This window comes from Solanum pennellii, chromosome 5 (assembly GCF_001406875.1).
Source record: "Solanum pennellii chromosome 5, SPENNV200".
NCBI lineage: Eukaryota > Viridiplantae > Streptophyta > Magnoliopsida > Solanales > Solanaceae > Solanum > Solanum pennellii.
In genome coordinates this window covers 11142117-11159728 of record NC_028641.1, presented here as the reverse complement: position 1 = coordinate 11159728, position 17612 = coordinate 11142117, and positions in this window count along the sequence as shown.

Here is a 17612-nt window from a genome sequence, read left to right as displayed (position 1 = left end):
GCCAGTGGACACTAGCTCATAATTTTACAGACCTGATCAAAAGTGTGCGTATCACTCCAATAGCATTGGGCATGATACCAAGGACTGTATTAACCTCAAGCACAAAATCCAAGATCTAATCGACCAGAATGTGGTCTCCCTCTAAACATCCGCACCCAACATCAACAGTAATCCTTTGCCAAATCATGAGGGCGTCAATAGCAATATCATAGAGACGGATGACAATTGGTGCGTGACAAAGGCGATAATTCCAATCGTTCATGATAAGTTGGAAAAAGTCGTTGCTTCATTGAGCATCAAGGATACGAAGGAGTTTATGATTCTGACACCCGCAAAGGCTATTCCTTTGGTGCCAATAGAAACTCCTACTTGTCCGAGGTTTGTGATTGAAACCGCTTCTGCTCAGGGTATGACTAGGTCTGGTAGATGTTATACTCCAGAAAAGTTGGCCCATGGAGGGAAAAAGAAGGACCAAGGAAAGAGGCCGATGAGTGAAGGCGAAGCTGAAGAATTGTGGAGAAAAATGCAGCCGAAGGACTATTCTGTCGTTAAGCATTTGGAGAAAACCCTGGATCAGATTTCTATGTAGGCCCTATTAATGAGTTCGCAGCTACATAGGAAGGCCTTGATGAAGGCTTTGGATGATACATATGTGCCCGTGGGCACCAGCAGTGACAATGTAGCGGCCATGATCAACCGGGTTATCCGAGGACATTAGATCAGCTTTTGTGATGAAGATTTGCCCTTCAAAGGGAGGATGCACAACAAAGCCTTGCATCTCACTGTCATATGTCGAGAAAGGTTTATAAACCGTGTCTTTTTAGATGATGGTCGGGTCTCAATATTTGTCCGTTGTCGACTCTGAGGCAGTTAAGGTTTGATCTGGGAAAGCTTGAACAGAACCAAGTCAACTTAAGAGCCTTTGATGGAGTGCAGAGAGACACACTTGGAGTGGTAAACTTTTTCATTCAGATGGGTCCTGTAGAGTTCAATGCAAAGTTTCAGGTCTTGGACATGGAAACTAGATACAACCTTCTTTAGGAAGGCCGTTCATCCACATGGCTTGGGCTGTGCCTTCTACCCTTCACCAAATGATGATTTTTTTTTTGGAAGGAGCAATAATTGGTTATTCATGGTGAAGGAATCCACTCCGATGGGCATGCGCCAATCATAGATGAAATATCTCGAGGCATTGATTTCAACACGGTAGAGCTGGTTAATTCCACCGGTGATGATTTGGCTTCGCAACCTCCTATGCCTTTTGTGTATAATATGATTTCTAAGGTTTTGCTCAAAAATGGATTCGAGCTTGGTTTTGGATTGGGAAGGAATTGCCAAGGAATTGTCGAGCCTATTCAGGTTCCCGTCAAAGAAGCAAGGTATGGTTTGGGGTACGTACCCACTGATGATGAGTTGGAGATGAAGAAGAGTGGTGATCAAGCATTGGCTAGGCCGATACCTCATCTGTACTAGTCATTTCTGATTCGAGAGTATGCCGATCGTGATGGCCTTGGGGAAGGAATCTGGGGCCTTTTCGAAGTGATTGATGTTGTCATAGAGGACGAGGTTGAGCTAGCTGTATGCTGAGCTTGGAGAGCAGCTGTAGAACTGGACTTCCACACCAGTCTTGATTCCCCGATCATCTTGGTAGAATGACATTGTTTATGCATGTTTTTAAAATCGGTGGTAGTCTGGAAAAGGCCCGAGACCTACCATTTTGCTTTTTCCTTAATTTTTTGAATTTTTGAAATCCCCCCCCCCTGCCGTGATGTTTAAAAAGACAACATGGCCCTTTGCCATGGCCAAAGTTTGCATTGTTGTCCAATTTGAATGAAATCCTCTTTTATTGAAAACTTATTTACTGATTTGCTATATCTTACTTTCCTAACTTTGTCTGTTTATGATTTCATTAGTATTAATTTTAAACCTGCCAATGTCATGTTATGTCACGAGCTAAACGAACAAAATAAGGCAGGTGATGGCGAGGTTGAAGAATACGAAGAGGAAAATGAGGTACCAAAATATGTTGCAGAGGAGTTTCGACAGTTCGAGAATCAGCATAAGCCAAATTTGGAAGAAACTATCAGTGAGACCAAGAGTGTGTCAAAGAGGTCAAAATTAGTGTCCACTTTAATGAAGCTTAAAGAAAGGATCTGATTCATTTGCTTACTGAATACATTGATGTGTTCGTCTGGGAAGTCAGCGACATGCTAGGGCTGACTATCAATGTGGTGTCTCACAAGTTGCCAATCAATCCACGGTTTAGTCCAGTGAAACAGAAGACTTGGAAGCTTAATCCTGAGTTAAGTTCAAGGATTAAAGAAGAAATCACCAAACAGATCGATCCTCGATTAGTGGAAGTGACGCAATACCCGACTTGGTTGGCCAATGTTGTTCCGGTCGCCAAAAAAGATGGGAAGATCAGAATTTGTGTCGATTATAAACATCTCAACAAAGCCAGCCCAAAGGATAATTTTCCGTTACTGAACATTCATATTCTAATAGATAAATGTGCTTAGAATGAAATGCAATCGTTTGTGATTCTTATGCAGGTTATCATCAGATCCTGATGGACAAAGAAGATGGAGAAAAAAAAACTTTTATCACGCCTTGGGGTGTATATCATTACAGATTGATTCCATTTGGTATCAAAAATGCTGGTGCTACTTATATGAGAGCTATGACGACCATATTTCATGACATGGTTCATAAAGAGATCGATATGTATGTAAATGACGTCATAATTAAGTCCCGCGAGAGTTCGGACCACTTGAGGCATTCACAGAAGTTCTTTGATCATCTGCGTCATTGTAAATTGAAATTAAATCGAGCTAAATGTTCCTTTGTAGTGCCAGCCGGCAAGTTTTTGGGATTTATAGTCAGCATAAGAGGTATTGAGCTCGACCCTTCTAAAAATCAAGGCAATTCAAGAGTTACCTCCTCCGAAGATGAAGAATAAAGTGATGAGTTTCTTAGGGAGGTTGAACTACATCAGTCGACTTATAGCTCAATCAACTGTGTTATGTGAGCCTATCTTCGAGTTGTTGAAGAAAGATGCCTTGACAAAGTAGACTGAAGAATGTCAGACTGCTTTTGATGCTATCAAGAAGTATTTGTCCAGTCCACCGGTGTTAGTTCCTCCATGAGAAGGGATCTCATTGTTTTTATATTTGTTTGTCTCAGATAACGGATTTGAATCCGTATTGTCACACCCGGATCCTAGAACCTAGACGAGACCAGCGTTATTAACCTCTCAGAGGTCGCAGACAAGCCTCTTCTTAGCTTTCATCACAATCACACAGTTAAATTTCGCGAAAAATTTAAAACTTTTTAAATTTACTGAAGTGTACTTAGACTTCATATAATTCTTGCATAAGAGTGATATACTAACAGCTCAAAATAAACAACCATCTATTAACATATTGAACAATTGAAATGAAGAATTCATTATATCATTAATAGTTGCAATACTGACCTTAATACAAAAGCTTGAACAAATGTTTGAAAGGAAACGCTAGGTACAACATCCACTAGCTATGTCTAATCTACTAAATCTAGAGAATAAAACGTAGGCATCCTCGAACTCAAGAGGACCTACCAAAATCTGGAGGTACTAGTCCATACGGCTTTAACTGATCTTCAATCTTCTTCAAGGACCTACTCCTATAAAAATAGTAATTTTATATGGTTTATTACACACTTGTACTATGTATGGGTGTATGCACATAAACACATAAGGACTATGCATGATCAAAGAAAGCTCTTCCTATAGCAACATGCCATTTTTGGAAAGTGAAGTCACTTCACTTTCCTAATTCGTTATTTATGAATAATGCTATGAACATGTCATATTTTCATTCATTTAAAGCACACAACTCATTTTCTGTATGAACATAAGACGTTGAAATCATGAACATAATATTAGAACAACTCAAGTAAAATTCAGTTATTTTGCTCCCCTTAGGCCGAGAGCTCCCATTCCGAGACTTAGTTTATTTTTTAATTTTTTTCTTCTTTTTGTTGTGTAGTTCAATGATATCCTTTTATCCTATTTTTTACTGATGAGAGCAATGAATAAAGTAAGTAATCCAAAAGACTAAGGAAATGATTTGACTACCCTACTCACAAGTTATTATTTCCATTCTTGTTAAATTGGTCATGAAGTCTTTATAAGCCAATCTTTATTGGTTATGCCCATTATTTGATCATTTGCATAATATAAATATGTTGGGGCATATATTCATACTCCAATAGATGAGTCATTATGTTTTGCTCCCTTTATTGGCATAAGCCAATAACTGTTAAAACTTCATTCTTATCAAACACTAATGATTTGATATAGTTTTGTTTTTTCTTACTTAGTTCACTTTGAACTTACATTTCTTGTTCTTTGATCTCAGGTTCACTTTGAACATGCTAGGTTGACTTAGGATATTCTTTTAAGACTTCCATTTGAATCTTACTATGCAATGACTAAGAATGACTTACATTATTACTTAGTCTAACCTCTCCCTTTGGTCATGCTATACGAACACCCCTCCTCTTCCTAGTTCTTTCTATCTTTCTTACTTTCTTAAAGAAATGTCTTCCCCACACTGAAAAGAGCTGGTTCACCGGCCAAAGTGAAGTCGAATACTTCCTAGCTTTCTTAGGTGGATCCACTAGCTAGTAACCTATGCTGGCGACATAGTTCAAAGACTAGGAGAATTTGGAGACCCTTATCCACCTTGGTGGTAGTCTCCTCTCATGAGGCTTACATGTTCTTGCACAAACTCATTACTAGTCTATCGGTGCTTAGCTCAATTTATCATACTTTACAAATTTTAGAGTTGACTCATATACAATGAAAGCTTGATTCTAGTATGAGGTATGCTTACCTCAATGGATGACTTGTCATCCCTTTTTTATACTTGATGAATGTGAATTTAAATCTTACATTATCATTATGGTGTGAATGAGACATGTCTCATGATTTCTAACACCCTCTTATGTGAGTATCTTTAACATAATTGTTTAGGTGCAAGTGAGACTTGTCTCACTTCCTTTAACACCCCATTCTAGATCAATTTCATAACTCATAAGCTTTTAGTTATTTCATTACTCACCTTATGTTGTTCAATGTTATTTGGTAGTCTTGTACCATTCTTTATGAAAGTTATTAGGACTTATTCAATGTGCTACTATGTTCACAAGTTCATTTAGATAGGGTATGTTGGGACTTGTCCCAATCATTGGCATACCCTAGGTTATGAGTGCATTGAGTTACATCTTGTCAAGTCAATCTTTAACATGTATTTGTCCTTACAAGAAACATCATAATTTACATTGGCCATATAAGATTAGTATGACTTAGTCTTTGGCCAATTCTATTACATATGTTGGAAATAATATCGCTGGCCAATTTATTGGCATAAACCAAACTTTCACTAAACACTTATTATGATATTACCACTAGCCAAGTCAATTAACTTTATGTATATACTATATTAATCTCATCATTTTAAGCAAGCCAATTTTTAACATTTGATTAGCTTATAAGAACAATTCACTGCTTAGTTTGGCCAAGCTATAAAGTTGATTTGGCATTGAAGATTCATTAACTAGCTTTGATTCTCATTCTTATTTCTTCTTGGAAACATTGCATTACATACACTTACAAACATATCTATTGTAAACACATATAGTAACTGAAACCTTCACTCCTTTCCACAGTAAAGTGAATTTCATTATCGAGTTATAACAATTTCATCTTCTCAAAAAAAAATTAGGCATTACAATATTTCTTATATCATGTAAATGATACTCTAATCATATGGATCTAATCTATAGGTCTCATTCGACATTATTAAATCACAGAAACCTATACATAATGATCGGTTAGCACCACATACCAATAACATGCTCGATATTTGCATTATAAATACTTCTATAATCGGAAATAGGGAGAACTAGGGAGATGAACCTTCGACAATTTCATTGGGAACAACACTAGTTTCGGTTTTCTTGAATTCAAAATGTTTGAAAAACCTCATGAGGAAATGAATCCAAGAGAGAAACCCATAACTTACTGTAGAATTGAATCTACAAAGATCACCCTGTACTTTGCACGAAAATGTTGAAGAATTGCCTTAAAATCGCCTAAGAGAATCGAGAGTATTTTTCAATTTTTCTTACGTTTGTTCACTATTTTCCAGTCATGGGTTTCTATTAGTTAAACATGAGTCTAAGTCTTAGGAACTGAATATTGACTAATTCAAATTAGGATAATTAACTTAATTAAATAAATTAATTAGCTAATTACCAAAACGCGCCTCCTAAATTGACTAAAAATAGGAGAGCATTTGACTTAGCCAAATTCTAAAAATTTGCTAAGGGTTTCGGGTTTAACCGTGAATTTAAATTAATTAAGTTGCTAATTTAATTAATTAAGTGACCTGGAGTAATTACCAAAGTACGCCTAAGTCACTAGGACTATAACCAACCCCTTTGGACCATCCTAGGTTAGGTACTAGGATGTTTCTTTAGTTAGCTACTCAGCTAGTGTCACCCGGTTAGGTCTTAGGATTTCGGGCACACTATTTTTTTCATTTTAGTTAGTCCTAGGTTAGTTAGCTAGTTAGGTAAGTTATTTAGATCCTAGGATTGGTTAGGAAGCTCGGCCCCACGTGGCTTGAACCGACGCGTGCCGGCCGCCTAACCGCCATAACCGAATTGGTGGGGCTTGGTCGCTTGGTCTCTCGGCCGGTAGCACATGTGCTTGTACATGTGTTGCCTTGCACTTTCCTAACCGTGCACTCTGTAGTTGCACTTGGAAATTTCACGTCTTGTCCCAAGGATCCTCACTATGTCTTTGGGCACCATTTAATCTACATGTTCATTTTAAATGATCACGTGCTATGGTACATGGCCTTGACAGTTGGACGCCTCGTACCTAATGTGTGTAAGCTATGAAATAAATTTTTTTAGCTTAGGGTCATCATTGTTGGTACAATTCCAAAACAAGCTTTGATTGGATCATTTGAATGTCAAAGCGTAGTTTAAGTTACTTGTTAATACATAGAAATTGGCTAACACCCTTAAGCCAATATTCTCTAACATTCCCAATACTACTCAATATTGGGCATTGGGATGCCTATGTACCCCAATAAATATTCTTAAAACCTAATAGACTCTTCACTAGACAAGTACATTTTCTGGAATGTTACATTATCCCCCCCTTAGGAACATTCGTCCCTGAATGACACTACATATCATTTTGAATCAAAGAGGGTATTTTCGAAAAACACATCAACATACTTGAAACTTTACTCTTTGTGAATATCTGATTCACAACTTACTCTGGATGATGCACATCACTCAAAGTTTATCTGAAGCTTCATATCAGAGATTGAGGAACTTCCTTCTCAATCTCACTTTAACTCAATCCACATCACAACTCATGCGACACAAAAATCATGTCAAAGCTATACAAAAACAACAACATGAATACAAGCATGAACTCATATAGTGCAAGTATAAAACACACAGTTATGGACTTAAAACACCAAAACCGACTAATGCACTAAAATTTAGAGTTTCATAAACAAAATCAGACTTAGGAAGAGTATATCTAACCTCAAGAACTGAACAAGTGAGGATAACGGGATCTCATGCCGGCCTCAGCCTCCCATGTTTCTCCCTCAACAAGGTGGTTCCTCCATAACACTTTTACGGTGGCAACCTCCTTGTTCCTCAGCTGCTTCACTTGGCGATCTAAAATTTCAACTGGAACCTCTTCATAAGAAAGGATCATATCGACTCCTAACCCTTCAACAGGCAGGATGGATGCTGGATCACCTAGACACTTTTTAAGCATCGAAACATGAAACACTGGATGAACAGAAGGCAAGTCATTTAGTAACTTCAGTTCATACGTAACATTCCCTACTCACTGTAAGACCTCATAAGGACCTATATACATCAAACTCACTTCCCTTTCTTACCAAACCTCATCACCCCTTTCATTGGTGATATCTTCAGGTAGTCTTGATCACCTACCTTGAATTCAAAAGCCCTCTTCCTATTATCAGCATAGCATTTTTGACGACTGACAGTAGCCAGTCTATCCCTGATCATTCTCACCTTGTCCATAGCCTAATGTATGATCTCAGGGCCAAGGATGGAAAACTCTCCTACCTCAAACCACCCAACTGGGTACCTACATCTCCTGCCATACATGGTTTGAAAAGGTGCCATCACAATACTGGAATGATAGCTATTATTATAAGAGAACTCAATCAGTGGTAAGTGATCATCCCAACTCCCCTTGAAGTCAATAACACATTCCCTCAACATGTCTTCAAGGGTCTGAATGGTGCGCTCTGCTTGTTCATCCGTCTGAGGATGAAAAGCAGTACTGAGCTTCAACTGTGTACCCAAGCTCTTTTGGAAAGATCTCCAAAAGTGAGAAGTGAACTGTGCTCCCCTATCCGAAATGATAGATAAAGGGATCCCATCCCACCTCAGTATCTCATCAATATACAACTTAGCATAATCTTCGACCCTGTAAGTAGACTTCACATGAATGAAGTGAGTAGACTTAGTCATACTGTCAACAATGACCCAAATGGAATCATGCAGTTTCTTATCCTGGGCAGACCAACCACAATGTCCGTATTAATAGCCTCTTACTTTCATGTTGGGATCTCAATCGACTGGGTAAGACCTCTAGTCTTAAGGTGTTCGACCTTAACCTGTTGGAAATTGGGGCATTCCTCCACAAACATAGAAATATCTCGCTTAATACCTTCTCACCAATAGATCTCCTTGAAATCATGATACATCTTGGTGGAACATGGATGAATGAAATACCTGGAGCCATGAGCATGTGCAATAATATTAGGTCTCAGATTATCAATATTGGGCCCATACAATCTGCCCTAGTATCTAAGCATATCATCCGCCCTAGGGAGACATATTCATTCAGCTTACTCAACACTGAGTCTTTCAAATCCATGAGTACTGGGTCGAGATGTTGCTTAGCTTTAACATCTATAACAAATGAGGATTTAGAACTAAAATGAACTGAAACACCCCCAGTTGGTGTATTTACCATTCGTACACCTAACCTAGCCAATTGGTGTACCTCTTTAACTAGCTTCTTCTTCTCATCATCAATATGAGACATACTGCCCATGCTCAATCGACTCAAAGCATCGGCCACTACACTGGCCTTACCTGGGTGATAGTGGACCCTCATGTCATAATCCTTGAGCAGCTCTAGCCATCTTCTCTGATGAAGATTCAATCTCTCTTTGTCAAAACATACTGAAGACTTTTATCGTCAGTAAATACATCAACATGTACACCATATAAATAATGTCTCCAAAGTTTTAACGCGAATAACACAAAAACTAACTCAAGATCATGGGTAGGGTAAGACGTCTCGTGGATTTTCAACTGTCTTGATGCATATGAAATCACCTTGCCATCCTGCATAAGAACGCATCCCAAACCTACTTGGGAAGCATCACAGTACACCACCTACCCTTCACCACTCCTCGGAAATGTGAGAACTAGGCTGAAGTGAGTCGGTTTTTGAGCTCTTGGAAGCTCTTTTCACAAGTTTAAGACCACTCAAACTTCGCCTTCTTCTTTGTTAAAGTTGTCAATGGATCAGCAATAGCGGAAAAGCCCTCAACAAACCTGCGGTAGTAACTAGACAAAACCAATGAAACTCCGAATGTCTGTAGGAGTGAGAGGTCTCGGCCAGTTCTTTACTGACTCAATCTTTTTCGGATCAACCTCTACACCATAGTCGGACACAACATGACCAAGGAAGGTCACTGATCTCAGCCAAAACTCAGATTTACTGTATTTTGCATACAACTGATGTTCCCTGAGTACTTGCAAGGTTATTGTCAAATGCTGTTCATGCTCTTCTCTGGTCTTAGAGTATATGAGGATTTCATCTATGAATACTATGATAAAAGAATTAAGGTATTCACGGAAGACCCAATTCATAAAGTCTATAAACGCGGCTGGTGCGTTAGTGAGACCAAATGACATGACAAGAAACTCGTAATGACCATACCTAGTACGGAAGGCAGTCTTCGGAATGTCCTCTTGTCTCACTCTGACCTGGTGATACCTTGACCGTAGATCTATTTTAGAAAAGAAACTTGAACCTTGGAGCTGATCAAATAGATTATCAATTCTGGGAAGAGGGTATTTGTTCTTTATAGTGTTTTTGTTGAGTTGCTGATAATCGATACACATTCTAAGGGTTCCATCATTTTTATTAACGAACAACACTGGAGCACCCCATTGGGATATGCTCGGCTGGATGAAGCCCTTATAAAGTAGATCTTTTAACTGCAACTTCAACTCTTTGAGTTTAGCTGGAGCCATTCCATAGGGAGGAATGGAAATTGGTTTGGTGTTTGGATCTAAGTCAACACCAAAGTCAATTTCACGTTCAGGAGGGATTCCTGGTAAATCCTCTGGAAAGACATCTTGAAACTCATTCACTGTGGACACAGAGTCTATGGAAGGAACTTCATGTTCTAAGTCATTAAATCTGAGTAAGTGATATAAATACACCTTAGATAACATCTTATTGGCTTTAAGATGGGAAACTATTTGGCCTGTTGGATTTGAACTACGCCCTTCCCGTTCCAGCTCTAACTCATTAGGAAACTAAAACCTTATTACCATGTTCGACAGTCTATGGTAGCATAGCATTTATGGAGCCAATCCATACCCAAAGTTATATCAAAGTCAAGCATGGTTAATTCCGTTAGGTCAGCATAGGTAACTCTAGCAAGAACAGTAAGGAAACAAGACAAATTTACTAGCTCCTAAAGGAGTAACAAAAGACAAAGTGGATCCTGGATCTAACAATGCATACACAGGAAAAGAAAGGACATGCAAGGTACCAGTGACCATATCAGCTGACTTCTCCTGCTCCATTCTACCTTTCAAAGCATAGAACCTATTCCTCTTGGGAGGCTCGAGTGTAGCAGTAGAATTAGGCTGAGGCTGAGTATCTGCCTTGGCCTGATTTTTCACATGTGGGCAGTCCCTGATTATATGACCACTCTCTCCGCACCCATAACAGGCATTAAAACTTACCATGCACTCAAATCCATGCAAACGACCACACTTACCACACGACTTTCTGTCACGCTAGGCATTTCTATCATTGCCCGTCTTGGGGCCAGACTTTCCCCCTTTGGCATTAATGTTCCTGGAAGGAGTAGGATTACCTAAGTGCTGGTGCCCCTTCTTGAACTAGGGCCTGTCCTGGACTCGAAACGAACTCCTACCAGTGCTAGATCCAGCCTGATCCGAGGGCCTAGGCTTATTGGATTATCAGCTCTCTTCCTCTGACAACTCTCCTCCACCTGCTGTGCATGTACCATTGATATGCTTAAACTTACTTCTCAAATAAGAAGTAAAGCGGTCGTATCAAGTAAAGAACCCAACTAATGAGGTTGGGATCGTTCCCACGAGGAAAATAGTTCAGACTTAACTTCAATCCACTATTACTATTATTTAGTCAATTATATCCTTAGAATGCAAAGACAATAAAAGGTTTTTTTTACTTCTAAATGAATGAAAATAACTATCTAAATTAAAGGAGACAACTAACAACTTCAAATTTTGGAGTTTAATAAGTTAATAAAAGTAACTAGGGTTTACGTGTTCCCCACAGGTTCCTAACTTGATAATTCTAAGTATAACAATTCTTTCCTAGTATCTTGCATGCAAAGTGATAAGTTATGTATTTCTAAATCCTTGGTTGGCATCTAGAAAATTTCACTCCACACCTTGGTCCGGCTACGTGTGTTGCTATGCTAATCCTTGCCTTTACCTCATATTAAGCATCGTATTCGATATTTGATTAAGTTATTACCTCGTCCCAATCAATACTAGCCTATTTGATAGTATACACTAAATATATGTTGATAATTCTTTTCCTATTATCTACCTCCTTGGTCCGGCAAGTAGCATTAAGGCGACGTTGGCCATCCGTTAAAAAGACTTCTAAACGAAATAATTATCAATACATGCAAGACACTATTCTAGAATTGTTATTTTAGTTAGATTTTACCTCATTATTCGCCTATGGTTCCCACAATCCTATTTATGGAGTTTAGTTACCCATAGTAATAATCACAATATTCAAATATGTAATATAAGAATTCATGCACTTACTTCAATGAGAAAAAATAAAATCCAGAAATTTACTTGATTAATTGAAAAAATCACCAACAATCAACTCCAGAGAAAAGTGTAATAAACCAAAGTGTAATAATAAAAAATAATCTCCTCACAAAGAATATAACATAAAGAGTCTAACTATCAAAGAGTCTAACTACCAAAGAGTCTAACCCCCAAAATGAGGTTTTTCGAACTATTTATAAAAACAAAAACCTAATTAAAGAAAAACTCTATTTGCTGGAAATCTGTCAAAACGCGGCTGGGTCGACGGACCTAGCGACGGGTCATCGTGGTCACGACGGGCCGTCATGGACTCCGTCGTCCCATACTTTGAAAATTCTTCTTCTGATCTCTTCATTATCCTCAACGGCAGGTATGACGGATTGTCACAGGCACAACGGTCCGTCGGGGGTCTCCGTTCTATAACACTATGAACTCTTGGAATTTGGGTACTGGGACTACTTCTTTGATCTTCATGACGAACCAGCAGGACGGACCGTCATGGCTACGACGGTCCTTCACACACTCCGTAACCCCGCACTTGGTCAGACTTCCCCATCTTCCTTCAGCAGCTTCACTACGATGCCACCTACAGACCGTCATGGGCACGCCGGACCGTCAAAAGCTCCGTCGGTGGTACTTTTCTGCATTTCTTGCTCAAAAACCTCTGCATTCATCTTTTAGACATATTTTTCCTGCAAATAAAGAGAAACTTACATAAAAATTAATACAGAAAGGCTTTTGGATACACTAAACTTAAGGAAAAAGCATTAAAAATACCGTGAAACCACGGTATATCAACACCCTCAACTTAAATTCGTTGTTTGTCCTCAAGCGACGCACTATGACTCAATACAAAATCTTTGTACAATAGTAACCATGTTTTATCTTTCGCAATCATTTGGCTATTAATCCCGATCAGTCTCATCATTTTTATGCATGCTATCACTATTAGGCTTGAATTATGTGGAATCAGACCATGACACAGACTCACCACGCACTAACACCTATCCTCTTTAATTTCTCACCGAGGTGCTAATATTTCCGGTATTGCAACTAGTGTCCTCACTTCAAAATAATATCCTCATTTTTCACACAATAATTTTAGTTTGAGTATAAGGATTACTTTTCAACACTCACTCTCAGAACAGATTCACAACTCATTCATACATATTGCCATAAGCTTGCCCTTATTTTCACTGCTTTAAGATCGCTATACAACTCTTAGGATCACGATAGGACTTTCTTAGCTTGTAACATAGGCTCAGGGACAAGTAGAGTATATTTAGGTATACTTTAGTGACTTTTTTCCCTCCTTGACATATCGGCTAAACATACCACTTTTTATCACTTTATTTCACCCAATTTCTCATATTCTTTTACCTTGCTATTTTCCCCTCTTTCTCCATTTGTGTAAGTGACTCTCTTCTTTTATTGCTTGTATTTATTGTATTTTTTTTATATTTCACTTTTATTTCAACTGATTCTTGAGTCACTTTACTTTTGTTCTTTCTCTCTCTTTGTTCTTTCAACCCCACTTTTCAGAGCGTTCCTCATTATAGCCACCCTCAACTCATGGCTTTGCCATGAGTCAAAGTACTCAATGCCCAAAGTTGGGTCAGGGCCATAAAAAGGATTGTTTACTGCATTAGCCACCCTCAACTTATGCTTTTGGCATAAGCTGAGGTGCATATGTCCAAGGAGGGACAAGGGCCAACACATTATTCTCAGAAAAGATTAGTTGGGGTGAAAAAGAAAGGTCTAGTTTAAGGTCAAATCATTTGGATCAAAGAAGTATTAATTTCATTTGGTTTTATTTTATTTAGGCTAAATATGTGCTATATTGAACAAGGGCCTATGATCCATTCCTAATTGTCTATTACAACTTACTTTTAGCAGGACTAACCATGCAAGTTCTATCTCAGTACAAATAGTGGACTATTCAAATCTTCCTCACACTCACTTGACATCTCATTACTCTACCAGATTATCGAACACCTAGTTCGAATTTTAGACTTAGGGTCATGCAGTGGTGTATCTCTATGTCATGCTTAGAGCCACACATTTATCAATTACTATGCCTAGTCATGCATCATTTTCATTTCATCAAGATATCCTTTTAGCCATCATGCTTCAGAGTTAAACTATATACACAAGATATAGACATGCCGGTTCAACAGTAAAAATAATCAGTCTCTTGGGGAAAAAGAACACAGGCAAGAAAACCCCAAAAGAGGATAGTGAATTGGGCTACTCACACTTCACCCTAGCACTCACTTTCTATTTACCCTACCCCAAACAAAAAGACATGCGGTTGTCCCCAATGCATAAAAAATGAAATACAAGAGTGGTAGGTGAAGAAAACCTGGGGCGCAAAGCGCCGACGATCAGCAAGCTAGTGGGGTAAATGGAATTTTTAGTGTTTTAACCTACATGTGTCTAACCCAAATACCTAGTAAACTAGCAAGGCTAAAACACCTATTTCTAGAGTTTTAACAAGGCAATTTTGAGGATTCTCAACCTAAGTCAGTCAGAATATGTATTAAAGAATGAACCCACCGATAAGAAATAGGCTAATAGTAATTGATAAACAAAAATGCAATGTAAATGGGTAGAAATGAGAGACACATACCTGAGAATTTGAGAAAAATAAGCGAGAATGGTACTTGGTGATCAAGTAGAGAACCACAGCAGCAGACTCCGACTAGTAGAGAATGGATTTTTAGGAATTGGGGAATTTGAGAAAATGATCGGTTGAAAGAGGTAGGAAATTGGAAGTTGAAAAGGTAGGGAAATGGGAGGAAGAGTGAAGGAAATGGGTGAAATGAAGGGGTGCGGTTTTTAAATGTTAAGAAATTTAAAAAAAACCCAGTCGGGTCGGGTACGCTTCATTAATGACGCGACGAGTCCCCAACGACGATCCATCGCAGTTGTGACGGTTCGTCGTTGGTTCCGTCGCGTGTGCCCTAGTTTTGAAAATAACTGAAAGACGTAGCTGGCACGACGGATTCATGCGACGGTCCATCGCATTCGTGACGGGCCGTCGATGGGTCCATCAGTGACTGCTACAGAGTAATTTTCTGCAGAATTTCCTGGTGATGTGCCTGCAAATTTAAAACCCATTAGTAGAAAATGCTACCATTACTAGAAAGAAAAACTATAAGTATTGGGTTTCCTCCCAACCAACGCCTGATTTAACGTCGCATCACGACTGAGGACTCTTGATTACTCAGCCTTCATCAAGATGGTATGCCTCGATCACTTCATTTGCCGATTCAGTATGCCCAAAATAGGGTTTTATTTGTTCTCCATTCACCTTAAACCGCACTCCCTCCTTGGTTTCTAACTCAACTGCTCCATGAGGGAATAATTGGGTAATCAAGTAAGGGCCAGTCCCTTTCGACTTGAGCTTGACTGGAAGCCAACGCAGCCTAGAACTGTCTAAAAGCACCAAATCCCCAACCATAAACTCTTGTTTTTCACTTTTTAGGTCATAATCCTTCTTTATCTTTTCTTTGTAGGATATAGCAGATACCGATTAGAGCTCAACAATCTACCTCATGGACCTACAAATGTTGAAGGTCGCTTCTTCGTTTTTCAACCGAAATTTCATCTGCCCCTTTTCCATATCAACTAAGGATCTACCGGTAGCAAGGAATGACCTCCCAAGAATAATAGGCACTTCAAAATCGACTTCACAATCAAGGATAAAAAAATCTGCTAGAAATATGAACGACTCCACCTTTTCTAGAACATCGTGGAGTATCCCTATAGGCCTTTTCACTGTTTAATCGACCATCAGTAGCCGCATCGCAGTGGGCTTTAGGTCACCCAAACCCAACTTCTTGTAAATTGAGAGGGGCATGAGATTTATGCTTGCCCCCAGACCAGATAATGCTTTAGCAAAATGTAATGACCCGACTGTACAAGGAATAGTGAACGCACTCGGATCTTCTTTCTTTTGTACGAGAGATCTTGTAGCAATAGAACTACAATGCTGCATTCTATCATCATCCTCGAAAGTGACCGATCTTTTCTTTGAAACTAGATCTTTCATAAACTTGGCATAACCGGTCATTTGTTCTAGATCTTCTACCAAAGGGACATTGATAGAAAGCTGCTTCAACATTGCTATTCTAGAATTGTTATTTTAGTTAGATTTTACCTCATTATTCGCCTATGGTTCCCACAACCCTAGTTATGAAGTTTAGTTACCCATAGTCATAATAACAATATTCAAATATTTAATATAAGAATTCATGCACTTACTTCAATGAGAAAGAATAAAATCCAGAAATTTACTTGATTAATCGACAAAATCAGCAACAATCAACTCCAGAGAAAAGTGTAATAAACCAAAGTGTAATATGAAAAATAATCTCCTCACAAAGAATATAACATAAAAGAGTCTTATCACCAAAGTGTCTAACTACCAAAGAGTCTAACCCCAAAAAAAATGTTTTTTCGAACTATTTATAAATAACAAAAACCTAATTAAAGAAGGACTCTATTTCCTGGAAATCTGTCAAAACGCGGCTGGGTCGACGAACCTAGCGACGGGTCATCGTGGTCATGACGGGCCGTTATGGACTCCGTCGTCCCATACTTTGCAAATTCTTCTTCTGCTCTCTTCATTATCCTCGACGGCAGGTATGACGAATCGTCACAGGCACAACGGTCCGTCGGGGGTCTCTGTTCTATAACACTTGAACTCTTGGAATTTGGGTACTGGGACTACTTCTCTGATCTTCATGACGAACCAGCAGGACGGACCGTCATGGCTACGACGGTCTGTCACACACTCCGTAACCCCACAGTTTGTCAGACTTCCCCATCTTTCTTCAACAGCTTCACTACGATGCCACCTACGGACCATCACGGTCACGATGGACCGTCACAAGCTTCGTAGGTGGTACTTTTCTGCATTTCTTGCTCAAAAACCTCCGCATTCATCTTTTATACAGATTTCCTGCAAATAAAGAGAAAATTACATAAAAATTAATACAAAAAGGCTTTTGGACACAATAAACTTAAGGAAAAGCATTGAAAATAACGTGAAACCACGATATATCAACCATGAACCTAGAAAGTCCATGTTATCATGTAACATGGCTGTCTGATATTGTTCCTCCAGATCCTTCGATACACCAGTCACAAACCTGGTCATCTCATCCCTGTTACTTGACACCAGGGAAGAAGCATATTTGGATAGTTTAACAAACTTCAAGGAGTATTCCTTGACTGACATACCTCCCTGATGTAGGTTGATAAACTCCTCAACCTTAGCCTCTCTGCTCTCTTGGAAAGAACCTCTCCAGGAATGCCGTCTTGAGAATGTCCCAAGTGATAGGGACTTCTCCTGGTTCTCGTCCATCTACCCACATCTTGTACCATACATGAGCCACATC